We start from the raw sequence: 27,677 nt of genomic DNA on the forward strand, positions 1-27,677 counted from the left end.
TGCCCAACTTTTTGAGATCTCCTTTTCTCCATCTAAACCTGCAGGCACTGAGCGAGGCTGCTTCTTATTGAGTAGTGATGCTTCATTTTGAGTTTATTCTCTTGTCTCTTGCTTGAGTGATAAGAAGGGCTACAGCCTTGTTGTGAGAGTCAAATACCTAGGGCTGAAGGAGTCTTGCTGTCGAAAGCTAAATCTACCTATCCCTTTGCTCTTATTCTCCTGTTCAAACCAAGCCCATGTTGGAGTTGCTGATGTATTCAGCAATGTCCTTTCAAATAAAGTGCCTGATCAAATCTCCAGAGTCTGATTTGTTCATAAACTTTGATTTTTCTGATTTGTGGGTTTAGGTGGGGCTCAGTCATCCTTTATCATAGCTTTACATTATACCTCTTTTAGTACTTGCAATCAAAGCAACTCCAACCAATGACAACACTTGAGCACCAAACCTATCAAAGTAGAGCCAATCTCCGCTCAATTCTTTCATTCAGATCCTTGACCTCGATCGATTCCTGATCAAACCTTTTTATATAGCTTCGAACTAATTCCCCTGACTTTTGACAAATCGCCACCAGGTTAGTGGCAGTCTTCTTACTCTTCATACTACTCTAGAACCTTGATACAAATGCCTTCATCAGCTTCTTGAAGTTCCAAATTGAATTTGGTTTCAGACTAAAGAACTAGGTTGTTGCTAGTCCCTTCAGTGATGCTGGACACGATTTGCATTTCAGAGCTTCTGATTCCCCCACTAACATCATCACAGAATTGAAATGTCCGAGATGTTCCAGTGGATCAGTACTCCAGTCATACATAGCAAATGTAGGAAGCTTGGACCCTGTGGAGCAGAGTATCCATAATTTCTCTTGAGAAAGGATGTTGACTCACCGACTCATAGACATCTTCTTTATCTTTCTTGGCCAGCCTTTCAATTTTGTTACTTAGGATCTGGAACCTTCTACTGATATCTGATCTATGACAAACACTAGATTGGTTGCTGTTTGAATTTTCTCTTTTCTCTCTTCATTCTCTCCTGCTTCCTGGAGTCTTCGTTTACCTGCTTCTGTTCTCAACTGTTCTCCTAGTTCTTTGAGTTGAAATCTAGTCTGCTCCATCTATTGGAGGCGAAATTGAGAGCTGATTTGGATCAAAGCTCTGTCCCAGACCTTCATGATTCAGATCTGATTCCCGGTAGTGCATTTTTGACTCTTGCTTCCGAGGAAGTTGATCCGAAATCACTTTGACTCGAGAAAGAGGGACATAACGAACAACCGGTAGTGCTTGTGGAGAGACTACCACTGGCGGAGTGACTCGGCTTGACAGATGTAAGTTCTGAAAAGATCCTAAGTATGGAGGATCTGGTGCTGCATATTCGTGATATGTAGCAGAATTTGCTATGGATCGAACACTGGCTGTGATGTTTCTGCCATCATCTCTTGAGGATGACCATCCTGCAGATCCTAAATTTCTGGAATTCGTGGCGACAATCCTTTTAGGAGTCACTGCCTTTGATGAGTTGCCATCAAAGGTGCCGAAGGAGGTCGGCATTGGCTCCTTCAACTTCCTTTTGTTTTTTTTTTTGAATGTGGATCTCTCTGGCTCATTTCTGGAGCCTCAATTAGCAGCAGATTATCTTGATCTTCCAGTTGCTGAGCCATGACTTCCTGCTCAGCTTCCACAGACAATGCCAAATGTTGGTGTCAAATCTGCCTTTAAGGGAGATCAAGCTGAACCAACTCCAGCGATTCAAGATGAACCAAAACAATCTGCTGTGAGTGAAGTTTCACCGAAGATGACTGAACTATCTGCAATCACTTTGGAAGACAATGTTAGAAATGGAACCAATCAGCTTGATTGGCAATCCGTGTCCGACGATCAAGTCACTAGCAACCAACAAAGAAAGTGGCTGGAGCCTCTGAGAACCCTAGCTCAAATGAGTAAAAAGGCGGGAAAGATTGCAGATAGGACTCTATTGACCAAAAGTCTCTTACCTCTCTTTCCATATCTGCCCTATTTATAGTTCACGATTCCTGACTTGGCTTTGTGTGGAGCATTAGATCCCTTATTCCAATTATACGATTGAGATCTAAGCAATGGTCTGACCATTGGTCTGGTGTCAGTTCTTACTTGGATTACCAGCTGACCTGGTCTGAACTGGTGGGTGGACAGTTACCCATAACAGGGCTCAACCTTGATCTCTGATATCTTCTACCTCTCCTCTAATATTCTTGATTGTAATTTTGATTATGTTCCTAGGCTAGCCAATATGGTGGCTGACTACCTAGCAAAGGAGACCTTATCATTGCCGTCTGTGACAAGTTGGCCATTATCCACTCCATGGTTGGATGAATCTTTTAAGGTTCCCATGTATTCCTCGCGGCTTTATGAATTAAATCACAGATCTTTCCACCAAAAAAACAAAACTGGTTTGATTATGGTTAAATAGTTCAATTCAGTACAGCTCAAGGCACATCAGTAAGAAACATGAGCCAGACTGCTTATTAATCAGTTAAGGTTTTGAAATTGTACTTCAAAATTTCATTTCGATAGGCCATTTTGGTCTGACCAAAATGAACAAAATAGCTGAAATTTCTGCCAGTTTTTGAACTATGTTTAGAATTGAAAGGTTAATCAGTTCGTAACTGGTTTCAGTTAATCATTTTTAAAACAAACTGAAACCAATTAACTAGCTAATTGGCTACTCAATATAAAAACAAAACAAGCTCCATTGTAGCATAGATTTTATGCTTTGCTCTCTAAGTATCCTTCTGTGATATGGATCATATCCTTGGGTTTCTCTCACTCGTCTCTGCAAGTGGACTTGGCAACAAGTGGGTTATTCTCAACTCCATACAACAAGGTTGAGAGATTGCATCACTCATCTCTGCAAGTGGGCTTGGTTAAGCTGAAGCAAATGGGTTATTCTCATCTGCATACAACAAGTTTGAGAGATGGCATTACTTGTCTTTGCAAGTGGACTTGGTTAAGCTGAAGCAAATGGGTTATTCTCAACTTCATACAGTAAGGTTGAGAGATGGCACTGAACTATAGGTTTCAAGCAGAATCCTTAGCAGTTCTTTGTCTATTGGCTATGCATGAGGCTCTTAAACTTCATTAACTCTTTAAAGATACCGAAGTATTCAAAGGCAGGCCATAGACTCCTAGAAGAAGGGCATCGATGCAGTAGCAACAATAGGGGCTGCAAAGGAATGGCAAAAACTGACGGCCAGTTTAATTGGGCTGTATGTGGATTAAGAAGAAAATGGCAAAAAGCCGTAGAATCCCAATTATCAAAGGTTCAGGTTCAGAGGCAGGGACAAAGGAGTTTAGGGGTTTTATTGGTTGCCCAAGGTTGATTCTTCGAGTTAAATGCCTACTCAATTGGAATTTCCCCCTAACTCCTGTAATTTCCTCTTCCAACAGTGGGCAACACCAAACTTTGCCTAGCATGAACCTAAAATCAGAGAGTACCAAACATTGAGACTTTTCAGAGGAGAAGCAGATCTTGAACCTCTGTGATGGATGAAGGTGAAGAAGTCAACTGAAGGGAAAAATGGTTTCTACTAGCAACTTTCTCTGGCAAATCTCCAATGCTGCTACTGATGCTTTCTCCGACAAAACAGGAGACAAGGGATGCGAAAGGAAATTGGAAGCCTATGGAAAAGTATTGAATATTTGCTTGTGTTTTTCCTTCTATATAGTTCAAATGGTTTACGATATATCAGTTCTACACACGTTATTTAAAACCAATAATTCAAACAATTAAAACTTGAATGAATACTGTATATGCCACAACTTAATCGGAAAGGGCATCCTGATTTTATCCTTCATATACCAACTTACCATAGTCAAACACCATTTCGAAATTCCCATGTGACACAACATTCAAATTATAATAATTCAGAGAACAAAAGGGCACATGTAAGGGTTGAAACTAGCAATGTCATTAGGTGTTCAACATCTCCAAATTGCTCCGATTAAACATGTAAATAGCATAACACAATGTTCTTATTTTTGCACCTACATAACGACATTACTCCAACATATAGGATTTGGTTTGGAGAGATTCAAGATAACACACCCGAAGTACTACAGATTTTAGAAGGTTGCCCCATTCCATCCAAAATCAGAACCCTGTAATATACAAGGAGATGGAATATCAATACCTTGCCAGCAGCACCAAAAAATAGTATATCAATTAACAGGAGCATTTAGATTGAACAAAACTAGATAACAGAATCCTTAGCTAAATGCAAACCAATCATATTTTCATAGATGGTTTTAAATCAGTAGAGGGTTATTTACATGATCTAGTGGTGATGCAAAGCATGCAAACACTAAGCATAATCTTGGCCTTGATGGCCCTAACAAACAGGGAAAAAGCAATGAGAAGAACAGATGGCTATTTATGATCTTTTGGTGGGAGAAAGCATGAAAATTGAGATAGCTTACTGTTGTGGGGAGCTAAAGTCCCGAGTCCCCATCTCGGGAGAGAGAGGCACCCCCGTGGGCGGGTGCATCTCTTCCCTCTTAGAAGGTCCCGAGGGCCTCATTCGGGAGAGATACCTCCCTCTTGGGATGGCTCACCTCATCCTTGAAGAAGGTCCCGAGGACCTCATTCGGGAGAGATACCTCCCTCTTGGGCAGGCTCATCTCTTCTTTCGAGAAAGGTCCTGAGTGCCTTACTTGGGAAGTATATATCCAACTTAAGCATTTCTCAGAAGACTCTCTTGACCAAGTCAAGAAGAGTTAGTTACGCATAAACACTCAGCATATCTATTCCGAGAATTGGGGAGGTGAGTGAGCATAACGACACTATCAGGTGCGACAAAGAAGGAGCCGTTATTCCACTACTCCACTCACTCCTCAACTATCGATCCGAAACTTAAGGAATTGCCGCCTCCAGGTAACCTCTATATAAACACACCTCCTACATGGAGAAAGGTACGAGAACTTTCATCTGAGTACTTACTCATTACGTTCTTGAGAACTCTCTCAAGAACCATTATTGTTACCTAGGCTGACTTGAGCATCGGAGGCGGTTCCCCGGCCAAAACTAGGCCGGACCGTTCTTGCTTTCTTTGTGTGTGCAGGCATCCCAGTTATTCCAACTTGGTTGGAGAGCTCTTAAGGTGGTCATCTCAATATCCGACTCTCGAAGAAGTTCTAGACGCAACAAATTGGCGCCGTCTGTGGGAATTCGTCACAGAAAGTCATGACAAGACGTACCACACCTCAGGTGACAAGTTCTCAAATTCTCACTAGAGCGAGGGAGAGGGAGATAGAGAACGGACGTGTTGAAGAACAAACTCTCCCTTCTCTAGATCAACAAATTCCTATTACAGAGGAAGTTCAAGAAGGGGTTCCAGATAATCCCCCGTTAACTATTCCAACTCCATTTGGAGAAGGCGGTTCGAGTCAACCTCCAATTCCAGCGACAGTGGCCGATTTGCAAAATATGCAAAGAGAAGTCCAAAAACAAATGTTGGAACTCCAAGGAGTTGTTCGAGGCTTAGTCCATCAAATTGGGGTACCACCTGGACCCCCTAGAAATTCCCAAAAAGGACGAAGGCGGGAGGCTGTTCGACATAATCGGGATAAGCAACGCCCGGTGAACGAAGAAATCCCAGAATACCAAGGTGACCAGCCGAACGAGTTGGAGAAAGATCTCAAGGAGTGCATATTGAAGAGCCACGTCCCCGAGAGGATCGGTCGAGGGGAAGTGTGTTCCACCATTTGGCTGGGCTTAGGCAAACTCAAGATTTACCCAAAAAAGGGCGCAGAAATGAAGGAGTTCGGGAACAAGAAGGCGAAAGCCACGAAAGAGGCCATTCTAGATCTAATGACCCGAGAAGGTCGGCTAGTCAGTATGGATCTTCTCATAGACCAACTTCCCAATATTCTGATCTCGGAAGTGTTCGGTCTCCCCAAAAGCGTCAAGAGGCACATGGTCTCTGGAAAAGATTAGATGCCATGGAGAGACGGCTTGATGATCGGGACCTGGATGACGACTATGATGTGGTTGACAGAGAACCCTTCTCAGAAGAAGTTATGAGAGCACCTCTTCCATCGAACTTTATCATGCCGACATTTACTCCCTATGAAGGTAAGTCCAATCCTCGAGAACATATTAGTTATTTTAAATCTGTCATGGCTGTTATTGGCCGAGAAGATGAGCTATTGTGCCGAACCTTCCCGGCATCTCTCAAAGGCCCGGCGATAAAATGGTTTTCTAGCCTGCCGCCAAGATCCATCCAAACTTTCGAGAACTCGGGAGAAAATTTATTGCCCGATTCCGAAGTTGCATCGGGAGTAAGAAGACAGCAGATAGCCTTTTTGCCATTAGGCAGAAACCGAATGAGTCCGTTCGAGACTATCTTCTCAGATTCGATAAAGTGGCTATTGAGGTAGAAGAGTTGGATGACATAGTAGCGTACAATGCGCTATGGAGTGGAATAACCCAAAGACGTTTGCTCGAGGTATTGCTCCAAGATAAGCCGAGGACTTATGGAGCACTTCTTAAGAAATGCCAAAAGCAAGCAACGGTCACAGAAGTTATTGAAGCCCGAGAAGAGTCCACAAGAGGCGTAAAGGACAAGAAGAATTATGGAGAAAGAGGTCAGAATTCAAATGCTCGGGCAAAACATGATAAAAAAGGAGGTTGGAAAGAAAGACTCGCCAATGGGGACTTTACACCTCTTAATACTAAGAGGTCAGAAATTCTGTTACAGATCAGAGATAAAGAAAACTTGAAGTGGCCTGGTAAGATAAAAGCCCGACCCGAAGATAGGAATATGACGAAATATTGCCGCTTTCACAAAGACTACGGCCACCATACGGATGAGTGCAGAAATCTCAAGGTCGAGATCGAGAAACTCATCCAAGCAGGGCATCTTGAAAAATATCTTCAGATGAGCCGACAAGATCGAGAGAAGTCCCCACCTAGATCAACAAAAAGACTCAGATCCAAAAGTCCCGAGAGGGCAGATAAGAATCTCGAGAAGAAACCCGACACTCGGGAATTTTCCCCCATTTACATTGTTTTGGGAAATCCGACGGAAGAATCCATTAAGAAGGCAAAGCAAAAGGCACGGTTCGTTGGATCGATGCAGTTGCCAAGAAAACAAAGAAATGACTTATGCCCAGATCCAATAACCTTCACAGACGAAGATCTCAAGGGCGTCACTTCTCCTCACGACGATGCTATAGTTATCAAAGTGAAATTGGCAAATCGAGAAGTTCACCAAGTTCTTGTAGACACGGGATCTTCCGCCGACTTACTATCTTATGAAGCATTTAAGAAATTGAAGTTTGAGGACGAGATGATGACTCCATGTGGGACTCACTTATATGGGTTCGCCGGGTCGTCCGCCATATCCGAAGGGACCATCCAATTGGATCTAAGGATCGGGACCTCCCCTCGGGATGCAGTCGTCCAAGCAACATTCATGGTGGTTCGGGACCTTTCAGCTTACAACGTCTTACTAGGGAGGCCAACTCTTAACGCCTTAGGGGCGGTGGTTTCTCCAACACATATGAAGTTGAAGTTTCCAACCACAGCAGGAGTCAGGGAGTGCTCTTCTGATTAGCGACTCTCCAGACAATGTTATGTGAATTATCTTAAGAAAGTCAAAAAAGCCGAGAGATCGGGCAATACAATGAGTATTGAAATTCGGGATGACCGGGATGAAGAAGCTATGCAAAGAGCCGAACTTGTTGAAAAGCTTGAGCGTATTCAACTTCATCCGGATCTTCCCGAGAGAGGGACTATGATCGGTTCAGAACAACGTACAGAATTCAAGGAAGAACTCACCGAGTTTCTCCAAAACAACCTAGATGTATTCGCGTGGTCGGCCGAAGATATGCCCGGAATAGATCGAAGAGTTGCAGAACACAGCTTATGGATCAGGGACGATGCAATTCCAATGATCTAAAAAAGAAGGAATTTTTCGCTCGAGAAACATGCTGCCATCAGAACCAAAGTGGAGAAACTAGAGCAATCGGGTTTTATAAAACCCATAGAATGCCTAACTTGGTTGGCGAATGTAGTCATGGTGAAGAAAGCCAACGGCAAATGGAGAATGTGTACAGATTACACAGACTTGAATAAAGCATGCCCAAAGGATTGCTATCCACTTCCCCGGATCGACCTTTTGATCGACGCCACAGCAGGACATGAAGTATTGAGCTTCATGGACGCTTACTCGGGATACAATCAGATTATGATGAATCCCAAGGACGAGAGGGATACGGCCTTCATGACGGATCGAGAAAGTTACTTTTATAAAGTAATGCCCTTCGAGTTGAAGAACGCTGGGGCCACTTATCAGAGAATGGTAAAAAAAGTCTTCAAAGACCAAATAGGAAGAAATATGGAAGTATATGTGGATGATATGCTCATAAAGAGTATTATCCGAAGAAGTCATCTGGAAGATCTTGAAGAAGTCTTTGATACTTTGAGAACATACCAGATGAGGCTAAATCCGGAGAAATGTGCGTTCGGAGTTTCTTCCGGAAAATTCCTTGGGTTTATGGTATCCCAAAGAGGAATTGAGGCAAACCCGGAGAAAATCAAAGCCTTGCTCGAGATGGAGTCACCAAGGACGGTTAGAGACATCCAATGCCTAACTGGAAGAGTAGCAGCCTTAAACAGATTTATCTCGCGATCGGGGGAGAAATGTTTGCCTTTCTTCAAGGCTCTTAAAGAGCTCGGGAAGGCAAAGGAAACCTTATGGACCGATGAATGTCAGAAAGCGTTCGAGAAGTTGAAGGAGAAGCTCAGGACTCCACCTCTCTTAGCCCGACCTTCAACGGGAGAGCAACTATTCACATACTTAGCCATTTCTCCAGTGGCAGTAAGCGCGGTCTTAGTAAAAGAAGAAGGTACTTCACAAAACCCTATCTATTTCATAAGTCATGTTTTAATAGATGCCGAGACACGATATCCGGATGTGAACAAACAAGCCTTAGCACTTGTAATCGCATCTCGGAAACTCAGACTATACTTCCAAGCTCATCCAATTGTAGTCTTGACCAACTTCCCATTGAAGAAGATACTACAGAAACCAGACTTAGCTGGAAGAATGGTCACATGGGCTATTGAGTTAAGCGAATATCAAATTGAGTACAGAACTCGTCCAGCCATAAAGGGACAAGTTCTGGCCGACTTTATTCTTGAGAATAGCATGCCCAGTTCGGGTGTAGAAAATTCACCCGGTCCGGAGTTATGGACGTTGCATGTTGACGGCTCGAGCAACTCTTCGGGGAGTGGAGCAGGGCTAATGCTTATCAGCCCGGATGGATTCACTATTCATTATGCTTTAAGATTCAACTTCAAAGCCTCTAATAATGAGGCCGAGTATGAAGCCCTACTAGCAGGACTAAGACTTGCCCGAGCCCTAAGAGTCCGAGAATTGGAAGTCCGAAGCGACTCTCAGTTGATCGTGAATAAAGTTCGTGGCGTGTACGAGGCAAAGGAAACAAGAATGGCAAATTACTTAGCCAAAATTGATGATTGTCGCCATTATTTCGATCATCTTGAGATAAAGCAAATTCCGAGAAAGGAAAATGAAGTAGCAGATGAGTTATCCAAATTGGCTTTATCCAAATATTCAACCTTAGGCTCAGCCGTTTATATTGAACAGTTAGAAATTCCTAGCATTCGGGAGGCCGAGGCAATGGATGTTGAAGAAGAGCCTAGTTGGATGAGCCCGATTATATCATACTTGAAGAATGATATCCTCCCAGAAGATCATCCGTGGCGTATCTGTAGAGCAATGGGCAAGTTGAAATAACCAATCGGACGCTTTTAGATGGAATAAAGAAGCGTTTGGAGACAAGTCGAACCAAATGGGTGGAAGAATTACCAAGCGTCCTTTGGTCATATCGCACCACGGCCAGAACTCCTATGGGAGAAACACCTTTTCGGCTAGCCTACGGCACAGAAGCACTTGTCCCGGTGGAGGTATTGGCAGAGTCAAAGAGATATACAGACTTCAATGAAGAAGCAAACGAAGAAGGCTTGAAGAGCAATCTTGATCTAATAGACGAAGTGCGGAGCATGTCAGAATACCGAAATCACAGATATCAGAACCGAGTAGCTGGATACTTCAATGCTCGGGTAAAAAATAGAAGACATCGTGCGGGTGACTTAGTGCTCCGCAAAGTTGAGGCATCAGACCCAAGAAACCAAGGCAAGCTCTCACCCACATGGGAAGGGCCATATCTCGTCGAACAAGAGACGAAACCAGGGACCTACAAGCTAAAAAGCTTGGCCACGGGCGAGACAATAGATCGAACTTGGAATTCCATGAACCTTCAGAAATTCTATCAATAGAATTAGTCCAAATATGTAGCATTTGCAACCAAGTCAAAAGACCATTTGATTCTCAATAAAGTCTGTGTCTCCATTTTTGACATCCTTTTTCTTGAAAAGAAAGTTATAGCGAAGAAGACACGAGCATTTCTTCACGAGAACCCAAAAGCGTTCTTACGAAGAGCCCAGGAGAATTCTTGATAAGCTTAAGAACCCAGGAGCGCTCTTCAAGTCAACAAAGAACCCAAGATAGTTCAAAGGCGTTACACTCGGGACCTCACTCGGGTAGCCACTCGGGAGAAATCCCCCACCTCTTCTGAAAACCAAGAAAGGCTTTCATAAGATGGAATTATTCAAAGGCGTTACACTCGGGACCTCACTCGGGTAGCCACTCGGGAGAAATCCCCCACCTCTTCTGAAAACCAAGAAAGGCTTTCATAAGATGGAATTATTCAAAGGCGTTACACTCGGGACCTCGCTCGGGTAGCCACTCGGGAGAAATCCCCCACCTCTTCTGAAAACCAAGAAAGGCTTTCATAAGATGGAATTATTCAAAGGCGTTACACTCTGGACCTCACTCGGGTAGCCACTCGGGAGGAATCCCCCACCTCTTCTGAAAACCAAGTAAGGCTTTCATAAGATGGAATTATTCAAAGGCGTTACACTCGGGACCTCACTCGGGTAGCCACTCGGGAGTATTTCCCCACCTCTTATGAAAGTCCAAGTTAGACTCTCATGAGATGGAAATATTCAATGGCGTTACACTCGGGACCTCGCTCGGGTAGCCATTCGGGAGCATTTCCCCACCTCTTGTGAAAGTCCAAGCGAGACTCTCATGAGATGGAATTTTTTCTAAAGCGTTACACTCGGGACCTCGCTCGGGTAGCCACTCGGGAGTATTTCCCCACCTCTTATGAAAGTCCAAGTTAGACTCTCATGAGATGGAATTATTCAATGACGTTACACTAGGGACCTCACTCGGGTAGCCATTCGGGAGAATTTCCCCACCTCTTGTGAAAGTCCAAGCGAGACTCTCACGAGATAAAAATTTTTCTAAGGCGTCACACTTGGGACTTCACTCGGGTAGCCACTTGGGAGAATTTCTCCATCACTTATGAATTTCTCCGACACATGAGATACATTTCTCTCCAAGACCTTCATTCGGGACCATATTCGGGACCATCTGGAATAAAGGCTCGGGAGAAATCAAAACATCATCAACCCTAAGGCATTACGCTAGGGGAGTGACTCGGGAAGACACTCGGGACCAGTCAACAAAGAAGCTTAATGCCTTAGTTTGAAAAAAAAAACAATTACAAGTTACTATTCAAAACATTTGGCCATAAGGACCAATATTACAGAAAGTGCAAAGTTGCGCAAAATTCAACACTGTTTATAAAAAATTCCAAAAAGCAAGAGCAAAAGTTCAAATATTCAAAATCTTCAAAGTTCCTCAAAAACTGAAGCAAGAAAAGGTTGAAGTCTTTCAATTCTCAGGAGGATTCCCAAATTCGAGAAGATTGTCTCACCAAGCCCGTTGCCACCAGGAGTTTCTTTCTCAAGACTCCCTCCAGAGCCCACCTCTTGATCGTCATCAACATAGAGAAAAGGATCGGGAGGGCTGAAAGGTTCTTTGCATTCAATCCCTTCGGATACGGCTCTTTGAAGAGTCTCATAAACTCTACCGTCTAGCATTCCGGCTAATTCCTTCGGGTTAGGAATATCTACCCGTCGGAGAACAACAGTAAAAGCATCATTAAGCCCGAGGCGGTAGGTAGAAGCAGAGAGAGCCACCTGGAGTTTCTTGAACTGAGAAGTGCCAAGGTAAGAAGTGATGATCTCTTTCTAGACAACCTCGGGCACCTCATCGACACTGACAGGAAGTTTACCAGCTCGGACTTCTTCGCAAAGCTGCATGGCAATAGTCTCCATCTCAGCTTTCTTGCGCTTCAACTTCTCCTTTTCTTGAAGGGCCTCTTCCAAATTTTCCTTGGCCTCAGAAAGCTCCTCCTTATGAGCTGCCTTGCTTCTGGACATCTCCTTCAGTTTCAAGCTCCTTTCTTCGTCCCATCTCTTCAGAGAGGTCTGCGACGGTTCGTTCCTGATTTTCCTTCAGCTCTCGAAGCTGATTAGTCAAATGCTCGGAGCGAATCATGCACTCGCCCATGTAATGCGCCCCTCCAGAGAAGTACCTGAAGAAAATACGGAATACCATGTTACAGAAATCACTTGGAGAACTATAAAGGACTAAGGACGGAGAATTACCTGTAGGCGTTGGCATAGAATTTGTCATCTGGAAGATCCTTCAGATGCTTACGGTCCGAAGGGATCATCCCCTCAAGAAGCCAAGACCTGGCAGCATTAGAGTCCCCCAACACTGTGTCGGATGAGGTCAGATCCCATCCGGGAACGAAAACAGGGGACTTTCGGGAGTCCTCCTCTGCAGCCTTCTCACTGTCCCGAGGCCTCTTGGAAGGCCTGCCCGAGCGGCTGGATGGAGACACTTGGGGAACACCTATCTCGGGAGGCCCTCCCCCCAGTGAGGAATTCTTCCTAGCAGTCTTCTTGCCCGAAGGCTTGGACGAGCCAGGAGCGCCGAGAGCCTGGAAGACGGGACCAGTTTCTGTGGCACCACCTTTCTTCACTGGCTTTCGGGCGAAAGCCTCTTTGATATTCCCACTGGTAAGTGCCCGAAGAGCGTCGATGTCCAATTTGCTAGACACTGCGACAACAAACGAAGAAAGTCAGAAAGTGCGAAGATAAGAAAAATATACAAAATTGAAGAATATTAATGAAGAAGGGGCTCACCCGGAGAAAAGCCCCACAACTGAAGAGCAGACGGATACTCAGATAAATATCCGTGAACTGCGGCTGAATCTCCGCCAACTTGGATGATCTTTTCTAAAGCCGCTTCTTCGGTGGCGGATAACTCAATGAGATTATTGAGTTCTTTAAGATCAGACTTAGATTTCTTCACAAAAGTAGTTGGGAATGGCGGCGGAACTAGGGGCTGGCAGAAGAAAAAGTGATGTCTCCACCCCTTGGTGGAGGTAGGCATAGACCCCGGCAAAATGATGTTGCCCGACCAATCCACAGCGTCGTTTGCCCGACGAAGAAGAGAGAGCCAACCCCCTTTTGATTGACTCTTAACTTCAAAGAAACGCTGAAGAAGGGGGAATGTTGGTTTGACTCCAACATTATGACAGAAACCAACAAAGCAGGAAACATTTCTCCAACTATTTGGAATAAGGTTGGAGGGAGAAATTCCGTAATGAACTAGAAGGTCTTCAATAATTTTCTGAACTGGAAGGCGAAGACCTCCTAAGAAAGCATCATAATAAAGGGAGAAGGCCCCATTCGGGGGCTCTCCAACTCGACTAGAGGAAGACTGGAGCTGGAAGGGATAACTCTTTGGAATTTCGCAGAAATCCCTTAGGCGCTTGAGATGATTTGGGTTGAGATCTCCGGGATAGAATTCTGGACCCGAAGACTTGAGATCATAGTCAATGTGAGAAGGCGTCTTGGGTTTGTTCCTTTCTTCGAGAGTTGCCTCTTCGGAAAGCAACTCAGAAAGAATAAAAGGTGGCCAGCGATTGCGGCAATCCTAAGGGCGAGAAAGGGGTGGACGAGGCGAATAATGCCTCTGACTCACTCGGAATTTACCAGGAGATTGATTAATACTATCAACCTCCTGCTCATCCGAAGAATCCACAGAAGGACCAAGGTTGACTAAGTCCGTTCCTAAATCGGAGCATAGAGGTTCTTGGTCAAGAGGGTCGTCCCTGGCTAAGTCAGCAGTTGCTCTCAAAATACGAGTCAGAAGAATCTGAGAAAGCATCTTCACTGGAATAATGCATGGATTGGGCTAGGGAAGACAACTCGGGACTGGAGATCTCAACAGTCGAGACCTCCAGTCGGGAGGGGGCTCGGGCTATTTCCTTGCCTTTTCTTAAATTATCCATAATGCAGAAATGACAAAGGAAAGAAATGAAGAAAAGTTAGAGAAAACTTACTGGTTTAAGGATTGGAATAGTGAGTTGGAGAAAGCAAGCAACGCAGTCAGGAGACTTCAGAGGGAGTTTGCAAGCAAAAAATTGAAAATGAGGATTGAACCTCAATTTATAGTGAGGAGGAAGATGAAGACACACATTCAACGGCTGTGAATCAAGCAAGGCGACGGTTGAGATCTGGCACATGAAAGGTCGCGATCCAATGACTGAAGATGAAAAGCCACGACGGTTGAGATTGAGAAAGCTTAAGATCTCAATCGAACGGTTAACGATCCAGTATCTCAACGGCTGAGATAACGTGACCGTTGGCATATCAGGAGCTGCAATAAATGTTAATTATCACAATGGTTGGGAGTAACAAAGGCCTCGAATAATGGCTATTATTCAAGACGACGTCTTAAAGTTTCTCCAAGAAATTTTTTTTTTTTTTAAGAAGTCTGGGAGTAACATTCCATACGTTCGAGAAGTCAATCGCACGGAATGGGGGGCTCTGTTGTGGGGAGCTAAAGTCCCGAGTCTCCATCTTGGGAGAGAGAGGCACCCCCGTGGGCGGGTGCATCTCTTCCCTCTTAGAAGGTCCCGAGGGCCTCATTCGGGAGAGATACCTCCCTCTTGGGATGGCTCACCTCATCCTTGAAGAAGGTCCCGAGGGGCTCATTCGGAAGAGATACCTCCCTCTTGGGCAGGCTCATCTCTTCTTTGGAGAAAGGTCCCAAGTGCCTTACTCGGGAAGAGTATATATCCAACTTAACCATTTCTCAGAAGACTCTCTTGACCAAGTCAAGAAGAGTTAGTTACGCATAAACACTCAGCATATCTATTCCGAGAATTGGGGAGGTGAGTGAGCATAACGACACTATCAGGTGCGACAAAGAAGGAGCCGTTATTCCACTACTCCACTCACTCCTCAACTATCGATCCGAAACTTAAGGAATCGCCGCCTCCAGGTAACCTCTATATAAACACACCTCCTACATGGAGAAAGGTACGAGAACTTTCATCTGAGTACTTACTCATTACGTTCTTGAGAACTCTCTCAAGAACCATTATTGTTACCTAGGCTGACTTGAGCGTCAGAGGCGGTTCCCCGGCCAAAACTAGGCCGGACCGTTCTTGCTTTCTTTGTGTGTGCAGGCATCCCAGTTATTCCAACTTGGTTGGAGAGCTCTTAAGGTGGTCATCTCAATATCCGGCTCTCGAAGAAGTTCTAGACGCAACACTTACCTTTGAATCATAGAATTTGAGGAAGAATCGAGATTTAGGAACAGAAAACTTGGTCTCAAGAATTGTTGCAATTGCAGAACTCAGCTTCTTGTTGACATCAGGGTTGAGACCACCAATGGATGCCAGCTCACCATAAGCTGTTTGTTGCTGGGGCCCACCAAATGACATTGGAACTGACCCCTTCAGGACAATCATCACAGACTGAAATCTACGATGACAAAACAATGTAACTTCTTAGTTAAACATATAGAACATTAAGATGAAATGTAAAAACAGAATAGAAGCAATTAAATAAAATACAAACCAATAATTCCATGGACATATTTCAACTCTGATCCCTAATCTTTTCCCCGTATGAGATTCAGAGGTTGGCTTGAGAGTTCAAGCACCTAGATTTTCAACATCAACTCCTCAGTTCATGATATTAATTTGTTAGGTTTGGATGGTCAAAGAACCAAGTTGGACTATTATGGACGCCATGATGTAGTTAGAGGGATTACAAAAAAAGCATGGCTCTCCACCGCTACACAAAAATTGATTTTCATAAAGCCTAAGATTCTTTGAGTTGGGATTATCATCTCAAAATCATATCCTGCATGAGATCCCCAGGGAGGTCATTGGATGGGTAAAGACTAAAGCATTGCTTTCAATCTGGCATGTTCTCTATCTTAATCAATTGCAGCTCGGCTGGTTACTTTGCTGGAAGAAAGGGTATTAGACAAGTAGATCCCATGCCCCATATTTGTTTACTTTTTTTTTTTTTTGGGGATGAAATCCATATTTGTTTACTTATGTCATGAAAAGTTTTAACTTCCCTTTTGAGCAAGCTAGTTGAAAATCGAAGCGTCAAGCCTATTCCTCGATGCAGGCCTCTCAACTTAAGTTATCTTAGTGAATTTTTTTTCATATTATCATACAATATTTTTGAAGGCCAAAACCCCCTAATGTCTGAAATTATGGGAGCTTTATACTCTTTCTCATCTCTATCTAGAGCACCTTGAAATAGGTCAAGTCATCTCTTATTTCATCCAAAGAAAGTCATCTCTTATTATTGGTTCGTTAAAGCCTCAGGTTCATGATATGCTCTGGGCATTGTCTAGTTTCTCTGGCGCAGCTTCCAGTGAGATACCTTGGAGTCTCGATGATTTCAGAAAAGCAAGGCAGATGACTGTGCTCCCTTGATCATACTTGATAGAAAATGATAGGTAGGAGGAAAATCAAGCTTTCAGTCATATGGGGATGCAGGTGCATCGCCTTGGACCAAACCAAACTCATCTGGGTATCCAAACAAAGATGAACCAGCCCACATTTGAGTTCTGATCTGCTAGGATTTCAATTATTTATGCTATCTGGGGAGATGATGTCTTTAGATTGTTTTAGAAGTTCACTAGAAAGGATATTTGGATTTCCAAGGTTTGTAGTTTCTAACTAAAGTTAGAAGTCTAATATTCCTCTTTATATATGATATAATGCCCCATAATTGCAGACAGAAATGAGTAATGGTTGGAAGCCTGTGTGTCTATTGTGTCACTTACCCATACCCCATGACCCAAACCCCCCCCAACTCCGAAGCAAACCCTTTGCTTCTTATGTGAGCTATTCTCCCCCTTTTTCCTCCTCATCCTAGCAACACTGATTCCTTTCCAGACTTTGTTTCTCTTAACTGGCCCTCCATCAATAGTTTTTAGGCTCCAGCTATTCTGTTGGTGATTCAAAGGTTTATTGGACTGAGCTTTTTGTTTTACTTGGAAGTGTAACAACAAAGTCCCATCTTCTATTTCTCTGGTAAGTCCCTTTTCCGGAGAGAAAAAATGTCTTAGTTGCCTAAGGAGGATGGTGGATTAAGAAAGCACATTAAGGATATGAACAATGCTACATCCTGAAGCAGCTTTGTGGGTTGCATCCATTAAGACTATGGGTAAAATGGATGAACTCCAGGTACCCGAAGTAGAGTCTACCTGAAGAGTAAAGCCCTCTCAGAATTGCTCGAGTAAGGGATAAGGTCTCCAACTTAGGAATCATACACAGGCACTTACAAAGTATTGCATTGGTGATGGGTGCTCTATGAAATTGTGATAGGATCCTTATGATTCAAACAGTATTCACATGCTCAAATATGGAGATGATATTTGTTATGATGCAGGATCAGTCGGATTTGCTTGGGTCAGTCTATCCTTGTTAATGGTCATTGGAAGATTTTCATCATGTGGAGCCAGTAGACAACATTATAAGGCTCAGACCATATATGCTAGACCCATCAAGTGGATCATCTACTATCTGGGCAGTTCATTTCTAGATCGACTAGGGATATTCTAAGGAGCCCCATCCTCGTGGGGTTTGGGACTTGTGCATTTGGGTTTTGATGCATAACCCATGCTAAGCATTCACAACTTGGAGATGTTTGAGGGACCTCCCTACAAAAGACATGCTCCAAAGCAAACCATCCAGCTTTGGCTTTTGGGTCCTCTGTTGAGTAAGTCTTGAGAACAGAGACACAACTTCTTTGAGTTCCCCTTCTCATGAGATTGTGGGGCAACATTATTAAGCTCTATTTCCTTTCCAAGAGTCCAGGGAGATGTGCATAAAGATGGATGCTTTGTGCATAGGCAGAAACTTTGAAGGAGACAATATTGGTTGTCATCAATAATCAACAAGATTACATTCTATAACACCACATCACACATTTGGAGGGAAATAAATTATTGGACTTTTAGTAATAAAACCCAGTCCATTTAGATGTCATCAGAGAAATTTGCAGCCATGTGGAGATCAATTACTGTGCAACTCCTCAAGGGGTCTTAAAACTCCTGGGAATGTGTTTTTCGAACAGAAGCGGGTATCGAACCCCATTTGGTCCGCTAACTCTGACAGTTTGTTACTTAAATGGCTGAAGAGGGTGCCTTACGATTCGGGTCTGTTAGTTTTGGTAGGTGATTCCTCTTACTCTCGAATGATCAGTCCCAGTGACTCTTGAAAGGATCTGATCTAGTATCTTCAAAGTTTTCTCCTATTAGCTGCAATAAGGTTGATTTATGTTCAAAAAAACCTCATCAGGTATTTAATACTCGAATCAATCTGCTCTGAGTCAAGAACCAGTTCACATAAATTATTCTTCTGCAGTTTTTCAGGGGTATGAATGAGCAAAATCAGATGGTCAACGATTGTGCCCAACTACTGTGTTAATTGCCTCTCGGCCTGCATAAGCATCTAAATCTGCACAATAATACTACGGACGGGAAGATTTACTGAAAGGCGCATTGGCTCTAGGTATGTGCTTCACCCACAGGAATAAAAGCTACTACCGGATTGGAGAAGCATGACACCTAGTTTATCTAAATCAATGCGGCCTTTTTAGATTAAAAATTTGCCATTAACCGAAGAGAATGGCTATATTGACATGAACATACTTCCAGAAAGAAAGAAAATTTGTCTTCCTGGAGGAGGGGAATTGCATCAAACTGGACGAGGAACCAAATTTCAGAACTAGAGCATATGAAGATGAAATTCCCAAAAGAATGAGATAGAGCGAAAGAGGAACAGAGAAGAAAGGATAAACAGAAGGAGAAGGAAAACAAACTTACAGCCTCTGGCTTCCCAATGATCCTAGCAACGCTCTTGGTAGCTTCGGATAGGATGGAAGAGGTGTTCACCCCATCAAACCCTACATTTGTCGACAAGTTCAGGCACGGCATAGATATTTACTCACTGTGGTAGTTCGCAGCAAATCCTGCAGTTCTTCCCATTCTGCTAGCTACCCACCTTGCCCTTACATTCCACATTCTGGGAGTGCGTTTCATATTTGAGCATTCATCTTCATAGAGTTGAAGTGAAGAGAGAAGATTGATAGTGTAATAAGGGTAATTTTAGAATATCTGTATCAGTGGTGGAGAATCCGATTGACCCAAATAATATATCAAATCGAAGATGTTAAAAAACCTTTCCAACGAGCTAGAATTCCGAGTCCGTTGGAAGTTGGGCCGGTTGGGTGAACCAACCCCCATCCTATTTTCTATTTAAGACAAAAACAGAATTTTGGATTTTTAAACCCTATTTTATGTTTTAACTCATTCGTAGCCGCATTTTATTTTACAAGAACGACTTGGAGACTGTGGGAAGAGGAGAAACGAAAGAGGGGGTGATTTCCATTCTTCCGGAAGGCATCTTGTAATTCGAATCTTCAAGAAAACTTCAAGAAATGTTAGTTTTCTTTAATCCTTTTCTTACTCACAATTTTGTGAGTATTTTCTCTCTTTCCTTTTGAGAAATCTTGAGAGGGAAGCATGTTTGGTTGATGGCTTATTTCTCAATTTTCATTTTAATGTCCCTTTCTAGTATATGAGTTATTGGTGCAATCCCATGATAAGGGTTATTCATTTTGACTCTCTAGGTCACCACCCACGGGTGATTTATGAGAGCCAATTTGGGGCATTTTGATTTAGGTCAAATTTAATCAAATTGCGGACACCCTTGTGATCTCTTTATTGCCAATTAATTTTCCCCACAATTTTAGTTCTTTTCGACTTCAATTAAAGACGAAATTATAACTTTTAGCCAATTTAGGTTAAAATGGTGAGTTAGAACCTAGAGTTCTATTTGGGGTTGTTACGGTAATATTTTTAGATATTTTACTAAACTCAAAGTAACTCCTATTTTTATTTTGTTAATCCTTTTGCATGATTAGGGTAAATTACCCAAAGGTTATTTCCTTGTGGGAAGAGAGTATTGATCTGTGGAGAAAATATCAAAGTAAAAGGTGAGGAATAACCAACCCATTACATTGAATTGATTGTTGTTATTTTATATCTTTTGTTAAATATGAATTGCCATAATTTATGTTTATCATTATTACTTGTGATGTTGCTCCTTGCTTTGAAATCTATTAATGTTGTTATGATATGGAATGTGAATGTATGTGAAGGGAGAAGATAAATATTATTATTTCTTCTACCTTGTATTATCTGCTTGGGTTGTGGGTTCGCCCATCGCCCTAGTTATGTGAATGCTTAGTTGTGGTTGGGGAATGGAGAATGCCTTCTCCCTTTTGGCATTTCTGCCATAGGATACCAAAGGAGGCGGTATGGGACGTATTTTTATGGTGCCCTTGGCGCTTTCCCTAATTACTGGTTGACATATTTAGGGCATGTTTAGAAGTGTTGGGCTAGGTGACCTCTTGAGTACTACTACTCTTCTGGCAGGGGTATTGAAGCCGGTTAACCCGTGATGGTAGTGGTCGGGTCCTCGTGTCGAGCAGGCCCACTATCATCATAGAGAGGTAGGGTTGCATATAATAGATAAGGGCTCATGGGCACTCAAGACCGGTGAAACGACCCGTGAGAGGACATGGAGATCATCCTGTCTATTATATGTGGATGACCACTGGGTTAAGGGATGTAATCCAACAGATGCCTCCCGTTGAGGATTACATTCATAGGTGGGAAGGTATTGAACCAACAGAGCACTAGGCGTGAGGGGAGATATCCGGACCATTGTAGTACGAGACTGTATGACCCTGCACTAGGCTTAAGTTTGTCCCTGACACGCGCCAGATCTTATGCCAATGGTGATGTGAGAGAGTGGTGACTTAATCCCCAACCATGGCTCGATGAGACTTTACCCAACAGTCGCGGAGAACCCAACAGACGTGCTTAAGTGCCGTGAGGGAAGAGTGATGAGACTGCCCAAAGAAGATTGGTGTATGACTTAATGCGTGTCTACTTTAGAGACTACATTATAGAGTTAGGAACCTCATATCATCACTTTGCGTTTGTTTATTTATATTATTAAATACATGTTTGTCTTATGAATGTTGACATGGAAATTGTATGAAGATATGATGTGATTGTGTTACCTCACTGAGTTCTATGAACTCATTCCTTTATTTTGTTGTTTCTTTAGACTGTTCTATAGGTCATGAGGACCCTTTTTTTGTTGAGGATCCCTTATCAGGTAGTAATCAAGACGGTGAAATTGGAGACGAAGTGGAGGCACATGACGCTTCCTGTTCCTGCCAAGACTGCTCTTATGGAGAGTCTTTTCCTTAGAATTCTTTAGATTATTTCCGCTGCAACGTTATGCATTCTTTCTTTTCGTATAACTCTGATGTTTAGTTTTGAAAGGGTTTTGAATATTGTAATCCTTTCTTTTCATTCTTGATTATTAAATACTTGAACTGATTTATCTTTGGTCCATTTAAATTTACTTTATCATGTATTGTATGGAATTGTCCCTGAACCTAGATTTTGCGGTGTATCACCCCCACGGGTATTCGGGTATGGCCTGATCCGGCTGGGTGGGGTGTGACAGAAGTGGTATCAGAGCGTAGTTTTGTCGATCATGTCATGCATCCATTTGCATCTGGATATTATGAAGCCACTGGAGCTATGGTTGACTTGATTAGAGAAAGACTCATGGTAGCTTAGTCTAGGTAGAAGTCTTGTGTAGATAAAAGAAGGACAAACTTTGATTTTTGGGTAGGTGAAAGGGCATTTCTGAAGGTCTCGCCATGAGAGGTGTGATGAGGTTCAACATCAAGGGGAAGCTTAGCCCAAGTTATGTTGGTCCTTTTGAAATTATAGAGAAAGTGAGACTGGTTGGATATGCATTGGCACTTCCGACATCTTTGGCAGGTGTACTTAATGTACTCCATGTTTCTATGCTTTGTCAAGGTATAGAGAACCCGGAACACCATTACCACAAGAATAAGAAGGATTGAGCGTGGATTTATCTAATGAAGAAGAGGTTGCTGAGATATTGGATCGAAAGGACAAGCATTTCCGAAATCGAACCATTCCTTTGGTGAAGGGTAGGTGGAAGAATCACAGAGTAGAAGAAGCCTCGTGGGAGACAGAAGATGAAATGCAAGTGAAGTATCCTATCCTCTTTGGCACCTCAGGTACCTCAATTTCGAGGACGAAATTTCTTTTAAGGGGGGAGGAATGTGAAATCCCCTAGATTTCTACCCCTTTAACCCATGGTTTTAAGATCGAGAACCTGGGCCTTGATTCGGCGACAATCGTGAACCATTCAAGTCAAGCCCAAAGGATTGAAAATTGAACCAAATGTTGGTAGATGACCCTTATAATGACTCAAAAATTCTCTTAGAGTTTAAGTGAAGAGAGAAGATTAATCCCGATGGAGTAAAAAGGGTGACCTTGAATTGTCCATAGGTCGACGATGGAGAATCTGATTCACACGAGTAAGGTATCTAATCGAAGATCGTCAAAAGATCTTTCCAATGAGCCAAAAATCATTAAAATTGGAGTTCGTTTGGGGGTCCAACCATGGACCAAAAATTTGGGCCGTTTGGGTGAACCAACCCCCATCCCATTTTCTGTTTAGGGGCAAAATTGGAAATTCGGATTTTTAAACCCTATTTATGTTTATCTCATCCGTAAACGCATTTTTGGAGGCTAGAAAGAGGCGGAGGCTTTGGAGAAAAGGAGACACAAAAGAGAAGAGCGATTTCCATTCTTCCAAAGGTGTCTGTGATCGGAATCTTCTCAAAATCACTATGAAAGGTTAGTTTTCTTTAACCCTTCTCTTTAATCTTATTTGGTGAGAGTTTATCTTCTCTTCTTTGGTGGAGATATTGAAAGGAAAGGTTGTTAGGTATCTTGGATGCTTTCCCTTCTTGTATGAATGTCACATCCTAGTTTATGAGAGTAATTTCTCTTCTCTTCTTTTGAGGGATCTATGAAAGGGAATAATGATAGGTACCCTAGATGCTTATCTTTTCTTATATTAATGTTTCCCTTGAGTATGGGAGTAATGGTAAGATTCCATGCTAAGGTTTACACATTTTGACTCTCTAGGTCACCCACGAGTGATTTATGAGAGCCAAATTTGGGGCTTTTTGAGATGAGTCAGATTTAATAAAATTGAAGGTACCCGTAGGATCCTTTTGTTTCCAATTAGACTTTCCCAAAGTTTTGCTTCATTATAAACTTTGAATTGGTGGCAAATTAGTGACCATTCACTAGTGAGGTTGAGAACTACCCTTTTTAACCTAGTTTTTCAGATTTGGGTTTTCGTGGGAAGATTTTAGGATATCTTTTGAAACCCAAATTGGCTCTAATTTGTGATAATTATTTCTTTTGCATGAATAGGTTAATATATCTTTAGTCACTAATTTGTGAGAAAGAATTACTGATCATTGGAGAAAAGAACAAAGTAAAAGTTGAGGAATATACTTAACTTTATATTACATGTGTAATGATGTTAGTTACTTTTCATTATTGATATCTTGTATTGCTTTAGTATTATCTTGTGGTTATTTTATGTCTTTTTTTAAATATGAGTTGTTATAATTTATGTTTATTATTACTTCTGATGTTGCTCCTTGCTTTGAAATCTATTATTGTTGTTATGAAATGGAATGTGATTGTATGAGAGGAGAAATATTATTATTTCATCTACCGTGTATTTTCTACTAGTGTTGTGGGTTCACCCATTGCCCTAGTGACACTATATGATTGCTTATACTGTGGTTGGGAATGGGGAATGCCCTTTTGGCATTTCTGCCATAGGATACCAGAAGAGGCGGTATGGGACGCATTCCTATGGTGTCCTTGGCTCTTTCCCGATTACTGATTTACATATTTAGGGCATGTCTAGAAGTGTTTGGTTAGGTGACCTCATGAGTACTACTACCCTTTCGGCAGGGGTATTGAAGCCGGTTAACTCGTGATGTTAGTGGCTGGGTCTTGTGTGTCAAGCAAACCCACTATCATCATAGAGAGGTAGGGTTGCATATAATAGATAAGGGCTCATGGGCACTCAAGACCGGTGAAATGACCCGTGAGAGGACATAGAGATCATCCTGTCTATTATATGTGGATGACCACTGGGTTAAGGGATGGGATCCAACAGATGCCTCCCGTTGAGGATTCCATTCATAGGTGGGAAAGTATCGAACCAATAGGGCACTAGGCATGAGGGGAGATATTGGATACTGAACCGAGTTGGTTGGTGCCATAGGGGAAGTATCTATACCACATGTAGTACGAGACCGTATGACTTTGCATTGGGCCTAGGATTATCCTTGACACGCGCCAGATCTTATACCAATGGTGATGTGAGAGAGTGGTGACCTAATCCCCGACCATGGCTTGACAGGACTTTACCCAACAACCGCGGAGAACCCAACAGACGTGCTTTAGTGCCGTGAGGGAAGAGTGATGAGACAGCCCAAAGAAGACTGGTGTATGACTTAATGCGTGTCTACCATAGAGACTTCATGATAGAGTTAGGAGCATAATCATTCATATATCATATCATTGTCATTAATTACATTATCGATATTCATGTTGTATGTGTGGTATGGAATCTTGTGAATGAATGCATGATATGATGTTGAGTTGACCTCACTGAGTTTTGTTGAACTCATTTATTTTATATGTCTTTTTCTATTAGATTATACTGCAGGTTATGAGGACTTTTACCAAATGGAGGATTCGTTGCCGACACATCTTCTTGAAGGAGTGACTGAAGAAGAAGTGGACGCACTTGGAGCTTAATGTCAGTGTGAATTCCATTAGAGAACTAGTTTAGTATATTTTTCCGCTGCAAATAAAACTATCCTCTTTTCTTTTCAAAACTCTGATGTTATACATTTTATTTTGAAGTACAACCATTATTTCGATTTTGATAATTTATTACTTGAACTTGATTTATTCTTGTCCGTTTAATTATGCTATATCATGTTTTGTATGGATTTGTCACTGAACCTAGATCTTGTGGTGTATCACCCCCACGGGCATTCGGGTATGACCGGATCCAGCTGGGTGGGGTGTGACAGAAGTGGTATCAGAGTGGCGCAGCGGAAGCGTGGTGGGCCCATAACCCACAGGTCCCAGGATCGAAACCACAGAAGGCGGTGAGATGATGTCTTGAGAAGTTATGTATCCAGGACCCCTGACGCAAATAGACCCGTTGCGAGTTCCATACAGATTACTTCTCAATACGATTTCTTTTAAATTCATTAAAATTTCATGTACTGATTCTTCAATACCTACTATGGTAGAATATTCATGTGGTATCTTCTCAGATTTTGCACGTGTTATACATGTTCCTTCTATTTCTCCAAGTAAAGCCCTTCGCATTGCGATGCCTATCGTATCGGCTTGACCTTTCATAAGCTGAGACAGAATAAAGCGTCCATAAAAAAGACACTTACTGTCTGTTCTTGATTCAACACACTTACTCTACTACTACTTCCACTTCCACACTGTTTGGATTTTTTTAATTTTTATAAATTTATTTACTTGAGATATGTGACTATTTTTTTAGATTTTCTACTAAAATAACTACTCTTGTTGCTAAATTCTTAAATTTAAACATACCCTTGTAAATTAAATGGTAAAGATGTCTACAAATAGTTGAAAACTTGTACTCAATTTGTATTCATACCCATTTAGAATAATATAATTAAGAAAATAACAATCTAACTATCATCTGAATCAGACTAAATCCGTTCGTAAACCAATAGGATATAATCCAAATCTATCCGAATATAATAGGATGTGGATATGATATTACCATTATGTAATTCGAATCCAATCCATTTATACCCCTAGTCAAAAGAAAAGCAAGACGAGCATGAGACATCTAATTAAAAATGTCAAAAAGTCACGCATCGCCAAACTATCCTACTTGTATCAGACAAGGCCATCCTAGGTAGACTCTCGACTTTATTCGTTTCTCTGAAAATGACATGATAGACATCAATGAAGGATCTTTTAGTTAACATTTGATGTCCCATTGAATACCAAAATGTCCTTTACCCCAGAAGAAGGAAAAAAAAATAGGGAAAATTACGAGATTAGCCAGTTTTGGCTTTTAAATTTACGAAAATAGCCACAACTTTCATTCAACGAAAATGGTTGATACTGGGTGTCGTATTACCAAAATGGGCAAAACAGTGTCATACCTCCGTCTTCGACAATATACATAGGTGTTCTTCCCAGATCGACCAAGAAAACACCGAAATCGTGGATTGAAGCTGCAGATCACTCTATTTTTTTTTCTTCCAAAATCATGGATTGAATTGCAAGCTTAAATTGTTTAATATTCTACCGAAATCGCCGGATAAATGGTGGGAGAAGACACTGGTGTTTTAACTTTGGTTTCCATAACAAGAAGCAATCTGGTCGATATTAAAGTATGGTGGATTGAGGTAAGCATTTTGGCTTTCTAGGTTTTTCGTTTCGTTGGTTAATCTTGTTCTAATCCTTTCTTCTTTTCTCCTTTCCTACTTCTTTGCTCTCACTCCATCCAGAACTGGAATAGTGCTGCAAATCGGGTATGTACCTGTTCCTTTGAACCCCTTACACATAACTGCTGTTGTCCACTCTTCTTCTTCCTATTTTTATCTTTTCTAGTTCACACAGCTATGGACTCTTCTTCTTCCCATTTAAATTTAGTGTATTGAACATTACTTATACGTACATTATTAGATTGCCTTTGTTGTTCATTCTCCTCACAATCAACTCTTTTTGTTGTTGAATAATAATACAAAAATTAAATAGATACATTTGAATGTGATCTAGTGTTGTTGGTTAGTAGCTTGCAAAAGAGGTGCTCGACCCCTTGGGTATACTTGACTATTGCAAATTTCCAACTGCTGAATGAGAATGATAGGAGAGAAGCAAATTATTTTTTTCGTTGAAAGAAAAAATCCATTAAATTGAAGGAGAAACTTACAAAATAGTGTAATCTTAGGTTGTCTTATTTTAAATAAGAAAATCACTATAAAGAAGACTAGAGCAAAATGACAGGTAGCCAACATTAGTTTGAACGTTGTGTTAGTAGATAGTAATAGAGCAACTAAGTGAATTGGCCCAGATTTGGTTTGCTTGATATTAAATTCTTCCCTGAACAAGAAATCCGAGATAATGCATTGGACTAGGAATTCCCAAGTCTAGTAGTCTATAACCCTCGGTAAAGGGCAACTGTAAATATTATCCACTTGTTGCTTATAGGTTTTGTTCCCTCTCCTTACAATGACATCCTAACCATTGTTCACGAATCATAACCCTCATTTGCTTGGTATTGCATTGTCTCTAGTAATTCCCTGCAAACATAAGAGTGTTTTCAGACAGTAGTCTCAAATTTGGGATTAGATACGTACAAGTATT

The 27,677-nt window shown here is 41.9% G+C and overlaps 1 long non-coding RNA gene across 2 annotated transcripts; it reads right to left on the minus strand.

Annotated features, from left to right (window-relative positions):
• Positions 1-1,559: 1,559 nt before the first annotated feature.
• LOC149023996 (uncharacterized) lies at positions 1,560-19,354 on the minus strand. 2 transcript variants are annotated; one of them, XR_016171596.1, is made up of 3 exons: positions 19,125-19,354; positions 15,544-15,751; positions 1,560-4,128 (listed from the first exon to the last, which is right to left on the minus strand). It is a non-coding gene; the product is annotated as an uncharacterized LOC149023996 (long non-coding RNA). The 2 variants fall into 2 exon arrangements; XR_016171597.1 differs by lacking the exon at positions 15,544-15,751.
• Between the last annotated feature and the right edge of the window lie 8,323 nt (positions 19,355-27,677).

Source organism: Hakea prostrata, chromosome 2 (genome assembly GCF_041222555.1).
Source record: "Hakea prostrata isolate BN-2017 chromosome 2, UWA_Hpros_2, whole genome shotgun sequence".
NCBI lineage: Eukaryota > Viridiplantae > Streptophyta > Magnoliopsida > Proteales > Proteaceae > Hakea > Hakea prostrata.